This window comes from Pongo abelii, chromosome 10 (genome assembly GCF_028885655.2).
Source record: "Pongo abelii isolate AG06213 chromosome 10, NHGRI_mPonAbe1-v2.0_pri, whole genome shotgun sequence".
Lineage (NCBI taxonomy): Eukaryota > Metazoa > Chordata > Mammalia > Primates > Hominidae > Pongo > Pongo abelii.
The window spans coordinates 42,033,323-42,041,425 of NC_071995.2; positions in this window are offsets into that span (position 1 = coordinate 42,033,323).

Consider the following 8,103-nt stretch of genomic DNA (forward strand, 5'->3'; position numbering starts at 1 on the left):
AAAAATAACAAACCTAGAACAACATGTTTATGTGTTTCTAGGGATTAGCTAGAAAAACTATTAAAAAAATGAAAATATATATTTAAAGTTTTCATAAATTTAGTAACAAATGGAATAATTTCCAAGGACATTTTAATAGTCAAACAAGACTTCAGCCTTCTAAGGCTTCCACTGTTGAATTGTATATACTGATAGTGACCTTTTCTTACCTACATATGGATCTACTTTCTTCTTTTGCTGCCTCTTTTGGGTATTGCATTTATACCAAGTAAAGATACTAAAATGAAATAAAGTAAAAATTAAATCCATTCACATTCAGTCTTAAATCCTGAGTCATATCAATAGACTGAGACTCTACAGAGCTTTTTGAATACCAAACCTTTTAAACTATCAAGGACATTTTTAAAAGAGATGTGTAGCAATCTCAGAAATTGAGGTTAAAAAAAGGGATTTAAAAAATTACTAAGCACAGATTCTAAAGAAAGCTTAACAAATGTGATGTCTTAATTGCAGTGATGCTTAAGTACTATAAACAATTATATTTCTACTGTTCAGTAATTACAGTACTTTCTTCCACACAGTGCAGAATTTGAACTAATTTGACATAATTTTAGTATCCTACATTTATAAAGTACTTCATTAGTAGTTTAAATGGAAAATTAAATAAACACTATGAATTTGTGCCTGATAATATACACTTAGACATAAATCTCATCACCACATGTCTATTTGTATTGTATAATCATAATTAGTTACCCCATTTTCTCCCCATGGTAGCTACTTATGTTACCTTATCTTTTAGCATAGCTGAGATCTCTAGCAAATTCTATTTAAAATGTTAAGAATTATTTCTTCTCCATCTGCCCTAAGAGTCAACCAGGTACAAATTTTTTTTTATTTTTGTAGCATCAGATTTCACACAAGTAATGTCCAAAAACACTGCGCCACTGGCTGACAGTACAGTGGAAAGAAGTCCAACACAGGCATTCAGATTTGAAGGAGGGAGTCAATACATGGCAGCTCACCACTGGGCTCCATAAGCAATTTTATCACATTATTTGGCTTCCCCATGGGTCACCAACACAGCCCAATATGAAATATGAGAAGGATAATGCTAATAAATCCTAACCGTCTCTATAACTGATAATTCGGGAGGTCAACTGGATTATCTGACATTCAGCTAAGACCTCAGTACCCTGCCATTGTTTCTCATCTGTCTTCACTCTGAACTGACCCTTATTTTAAATTTCAACTCATGCTTAGGCAGCTACAAGTAGGGTATTATGCTTATATTGGTTTTTCCCTCTGAGACTGACTTGGCTCACTACTCTATCTGGCCTGATTTCTTCGAGCTTTGTCCCTCAGAACCCAACTCTGACCTATTAGCCAGCCCGTACCTTTAAGAGAGCAAGAGCAACTCAATTAATTCTGAAGCAGATAAACTGGCACTTTCCTCATTTATCCCCATTTAGACATTTAAACATGTTTGTGTGCATAGAGTTGTAATTAGTGAGTATAAATATAGGTAACAGAGTCAAGCTCAGAAACGTTTGGGTTGCTTCCATTTAGACTGGCCTAGAACTGTCTTATTTGAACAACTAGGGAAGTTTAGATGTAGTATTTATAACTCACAAGTCACTCTTGTTGAAGAAACTAGAAAAAGAGGTGGATATTTATAATGAAAAGAGAAGGTTAGGCAGATGGTGGAGAACAAGTGGAGGTTTCAGCAATGAAATCTTAGAAATAAAAACAGCAATTTTACTTTAAACAGGCTTTAAAACTGCAGGGAGAGAATAGAAGCCTCTATGAAAGGAACTTTACCATAAAATTCTCATTAGGGTAGTACTCTTACGTGTCGTGTAGAGGACTCAAAAGTTATGTTCAACATAGCTGAGTGAGGGTATTACATAAAAGGCTGGTTGGTTGGTTGGTTGGCTGGTTAGCTGGCTTTTTTTTAATTATTATACTTTAAGTTTTAGGGTACATGTGCACAACGTGCAGGTTAGTTACATGTGTATACATGTGCCATGTTGGTGTGCTGCACCCATTAACTCATCATTTAACATTAGGTATATCTCCTAATGCTATCCCTCCCCCCTCCCCCCACCCCACGACAGGCCCCAGGGTGTGATGTTCCCCTTCCTGTGTCCATATGTTCTCGTTGTTCAATTCCCACCTATGAGTGAGAACACACGGCTTCTTAAACATTCTAGCATTGAAATTACTCTATATCTGCCCCAGGGAGCATGATGAGACCTGGGAGGGGAGAAATGTTACTGTGAAAGAAACTACAGTAGGCAACATGAGAAGAGAAAGAAAAATCACATCAATTTAGAGAGACTGGAACATCCTTGATGGAAGAGCAAACATCGGGGCAAATTTGGCTTGTAAGCATATTATCAGCATATAAAAGCTGATATCCTGTAAATGAAAATATCTTCCAGGTACTTTCTCCTAGAGAGAGATTCTGAAAAAATTTAATGAGAAACAAATTTGGAAAGTATTACTGATTTGATATGTATAAAATACTACTGATAATATTTTAATTTAGTGTGAGTTATCAATTATTTTACTTTAGTGAATATAAAACATATATTTCACAGGTTTATATGTCTACCTCCAACATAAGCTCTCCTAAGGTCTAAATTCCTTAATACCAACTGTACTATTGGGCTTTTTAAGGACTTACATAACTGAGAAGGACCACGATAATTTATAATTGAGAATTACAGTAACAAAACAAATTTATAGATACTCCTTACTCTAATAAACTTTTTCACCCTATCCAGATCTTTGCTCAATTCTCATATTAATGATACTACCATTTTGAATATTTTCTATGTGAAAATAAATATTCCATTCAATACTCACATTAACCTTAACAATTGAAGGTAAGTATGGTTAATTTCACTATACAGATGGTGAACCTCAGGCTTAGAGAGGTTTTTTTGACTTGCCCGAGGACTGAAAGCTAGCCAAATGCAAAGTCAAGATTGGAATTCAGGCTTGTCTGACTCCAGTTTTCCATCACAAACATCTATAAACACCCATCAAAACCAGAATATCTGTATCAAATGGGATCTTTGGTAAGGATAACCTGGGAAATGGTTGTAAAGCCATAAATATGCTTAACTTCTAGCAATTCTTACCGCTCAAGAATCTAAGTTAAATATTAATTTCTAATAGCTGCCTGGATGCAATTTACAATTTAAAGCATATGATTGAAACAGATAAGTTCAAATTAAATGGCAAAAGCAGTCAGTTCATTGCCCAGTGTTTTGATTTAAGCTACATTTTTAAAACCACAACACAGATTTGTCTCAATACAATTCCTAGCACTGGAATTTGTTTCTTTTGTCATTTCACTTTCTTTGGGGAAGGGACACTGGAGCTCTGCATGTTTTGAACACATCCCCAGGAGAATGTTAGAGGAAGAACTGGTAGTTATGAATATTAAAACAAGGGAAAAAAAGATTAGCTAATGGCCAGTTCTAGGAAGCATAATTTGAATATGGCCTCTAGAGACAACCATATTTTGAAAACCATATTTTGAAATGATGACTCCAAATTTATTATTTTTAAGAATCCTTATCCAGGTATCAAAACTGGCCATGAAGATGTTTCCCTTGACATGATGAGCCCTATTCTCATCCCTGGAATGGAAATTCCTCACAGGGTTTTGAAGAGGACCAAAGAAGACTGTATATATGTGAAAGTATGCAGGTAGCTGCAACAAGTCATGAAGATGTGAGGTGAATATGACAGGCATGGGCTACAGTCCCCTCTAGTGCCCAGCTTTCAACAGAACCCCCTCGGCTTCTTCCAAGCTGATGCTGCCATTAAACATGGTTAGGCCATTTGCTCCCAATTTTCTGTCCCTGTCGGTTGCTTTGAACTCTACAAGCTGCAATGTAATCCCTTTTCACTTTTAACAGAAGTTCAGATCCCTTAGTTTAAAGCAAGCAGCTATATTGTCTGAAATCAATGGTCATAATCCCTTGGAGCCGCTGGGCCAAACTTATTCCTCAAGGTTTCCTAGGCTCTAGAGTTCTAAATTACTTTCCTCCTTTTATGATTGCTTTACTAGCTTCTCTTATCAGGACACTCTCATCTTGCTAGTAATCCACCACCTTTCATAAATCCTGAAGTGAAAGTGCTTGTGTCTTCAGCATTTAAAGAAAGCTGACACATACACCTGAGCCCCTGCACTTTAGGATCTTCCAGCTGTATTTGGATGCAGTTGAGGTAGCCACTTCTGAATTGGGATGTCACTCTAGCCTTGCCTTTTAGAAAGCTCACCTTGGTAGTCTGTGGAATCAGGGCAACACTTCAGCCAAGCCACAGTGCGTTGTAGAATAAAATTTTAAAACAGTGTCAGGGTTTTCCATTCACCATATAGACTTATTTGCTTTGAATACATCATTTTATCTGGGTAGCAGTTGACTTCAACCAAACCACACTAGAAAAGATCTGCACTTAAAAACAGTTACTCTTGACTGAAACAAAATGTGTAAGATGAGACAAAGAGCAATGGCCATATCAGGAAAGATAACTCTAACAATTACTCTTTAAGCTTGATAACCATGAAATTACTATAAAATTATCTTTGAACAAATTATAATGTTTTTGCATTTGAAGCACAACGTGTTGAACTTCAAATACACTAGAAAACTCAGAGGCTGTCATTTACATATCCAAATGGTCTCCAAAATGAATAGATTTTATTTACTTCTGTCTCCTATAATTGGTCCACTATCCTATTCTCCATCATTATCACTACTGCCATGCTGCAATCTCATATTCTATTCCGAAGATGACTGCAATTAATCTTAATTGGTCTTCCTGGCTGTCACCTTTTCCAGTGCTATCTATTCTCCACACTTGTACCAGAATAATATTTCTGAAGTGTAAATCCGATTGTAACACTTCACACTTTCAGTAGCCAGTTATTGCCCAGCAGTGGTTTTCAAAAGTATTGTGTACGAGTCCAAAATCCCACTGGCTTAACGCAATAAAAGTCAATTCCTTGCTCATATGGCCACTGAACTGGGTGTTCACTGGGTGGCCTTAAATACAATGACTCAGGGACTCAGACATGTTTCAGCAATAGGTTCTTTGACTTTCTATGGTCTTATGGTCTTCGGCATATTCAGCAGGCTGGTGATGAAGGAGAGCAGGTGAGGAAGATGCTGTAAGAATTTTCAGGAATAGACTTGGAAGTGGCATATATCACTTCTTGCATTCCATTGGCCAGAACTCAGTTACAGTGTCTGCCTAACTGCAAGGAATGCTAGGAAATGCTGTTCAGCTCTATGCCCACAAAGGACAGGGAACAAGCTTCGGGAGTTTCTGGTTAGAAGAGCATTTACAAAATATGCCCAGCCATGTCTCACACTTGTAAGTACATTCAGTGGGTTTGGGATGGAGCTGGAGCTGAGCTGAGTTTTTAAAGTTCCGTAGGTGATTCTCTTACAAACATCAATTTGAGAACCACTAATACAATGCAGATTACTGCCTGGCACTCAAGACTGTGTGCCAGCTTCTCTGGTTTTCTCTCCCCTGTCCAGTGACTTCTAACCCTGCAGCCATGTTGAACTACTGACAGCTGTCCATTGCATCACTTGTACCACTCAACTCTGCTTTTGCTCAGTGTCTTCTGTTTGGAATCCCCTTTTCCACCATAACCACCAAGACCAATTCAAGTATCATCTGTTTTATTAAGTCTTTCTTCATCTTACAAAATAAAATGTACTGCCCCTCTATTGTGTTCCTATATGATCTACCTTTTATCTATTATAGTATCTTTAGCATTTCTTCCACTATATGTTTATATATCTGTGTCTCCTATTAGATTATAAATATTTTGATCCTGCCTATAATGATGACTTGGTGTGGGGGGAGGAATTATACATTAATTAGCTTTTATAGTTTCTGACTCAATAAAATTTGACTGAATAACTACATATTAAGTGAAATAATGTACTTAGAATTGATTCATTTAGGCCGGGTGCGGTGGCTCAAGCCTGTAATCCCAGCAATTTTGGAGGCCAAGGCAGGCAGATCACTTAAGGTCAGGAGTTCGAGACCAGCCTAGCCAACATGGTGAAACTCTGTCTCTACTAAAAATACAAAAATTAGCCTGGTGTGGTGGCGGGCACCTGTAATCCCAGATACTCAGGAGGCTGAGGCAGGAGAATCACTTGAACCAGGGAGGTGGAGGTTGCAGTGAGCCGAGATTGTGCCTTTGCACTCCAGCCTGGGCAACAGAGTGAGACTCCAAAAAAAAAAAAAAAGAAAAAGAAAAGAAAAAAAGAATTGACTCATTTATGTAGCATAATATTCTCAAATTATCTGATCCTCTCCATGATAGATGTTGTAAGGGAGTGGACTCTGCCAGTCAAATCCTTTCAGTTAAGAGGAAGGCACGATTATTTCTTACATTCAATATGGGAAATGAGGGGTAAGAATAGCAAATTTAAAAAATCCAATTTAAAGCGAGTATCCCAGTTGAGCCAGAAAAACTTGAACGAAACTATCAAGTAAGGGAGGCCCATGGTAGGGAGTGAGAGCAAACCAGGACAAAGCATGAGAGAGTTAAAACAAAGAGCAACAAGTCAGAGGGGGCAGCTAGAAGTCCCCTGCACTAATTTCTGAAACAAGTGCAATATCCTCACCTGACTCTTCAGTTTCTTCTTCTACTAGAGCTTTTCATGAGTGAATTGACTGTGATTGATGGGAAGGCAGTTATGTGATGACTGACTCTGTATCTTGAGATGCCAGTCTTTTAAAAGAAAGGAAATATAATGTCCCCAATCTTATGTTTTTCTACAGTTTGTATCTCTGAGTGCAGACCCATAGCACTTAGTAAGTTTACAAGCAGGACCAGACAGAATGAAATTGAGATGATGAAACAGGTTTGCATTTTACATGTTGCTCTCTGAAAGCCACAACTGGAAAACAAACACAAGTCGGAAGCTCTAAAACTCAGACGAACTGTGATTATAGCTGTACTTTTATAACTGGTATCTCAGAACTCCCTAGAAGCTTATTTACATGTTGAAAACATCAATTATTCCTCCCATTTGAAATACATAGTTCTTGTAATCAATTGCTTTGAGTCAATGTTTAGAATTATTCATGAAAGAGTTATATTTTAATGGCATTTGATGAGAACCAGCAGCAGCATCCATTAATTTGATTAGTTGTTTATGGGCTGGAAGAGAAGCCTGGCACCTAGCCCTAAGCAAATCAATAGTGTGAGGTCTAAGTGTAAGTATCCATCCAAGCCAGCCTTGCCAGCCAGGATTCTACACAGAGTGACAACAGTGGGGGGGAGGGCAAAACGTTAGACAAGAAGTGTCTTACGGCCCCTCTTTCTGCCTGCTTGGCATTTTACCATCAGTTACCTCTTATCTAAAGGCAGGGAGTGTAAGCTGTTTTTCTACTCCATCCTACTCCAGTCCCACACCCTGTTGTCCTTTCTTAAGGACAGAGTAGAGGGATTTTTGTGGGTGGTTGTTTTTTTTTGTTTTGGTTTGGTTTTTTTGAAACCTAAGGACTTAAATATGTATCATCATCCAAGCCTGAAAACAAATAAATCTGGACATTGAAGAAAACAGGAGCAAGAGCCAGGGGGCCCAATTCCGCTGCAGCGTTCCTCTATTTGAAAGGGTTGAGGAGTACCTGCCAAAGAAGGCAGAAGAGCCCCTGATGCAAGGGATCCAATATGGAGGGAAGTGTGGCAGCAGACACTGCTGGAGCTGGCAGGGTGTTGTCATTGTTCCAGAGAAATCTGTCCAGTTTGACGCAGGAAGCATTCCTGGGAGAAGCCAAAGGAGAGGCATACAGACAGCCCAAGCTGGGACGTCAACCAGTTTGCATTTTGTGATTGACCAGTCACTTGGCCTCCAATCAAATGGTCTCGGGTTTTGGGCAGAGTACCAGTAGAAAATGGACTGCAGACAAGAGACCAGGCTGTATTCTAGTCCCAACCACCAGACACACCATATGGGGGAAAGTAACACCTCAGTGCCCACCCCATCCCCACACAGGAGGAGCTGGTTCCTGAGAACAGAACTAACTGCTGGGGGCAGGCTGCTGGGA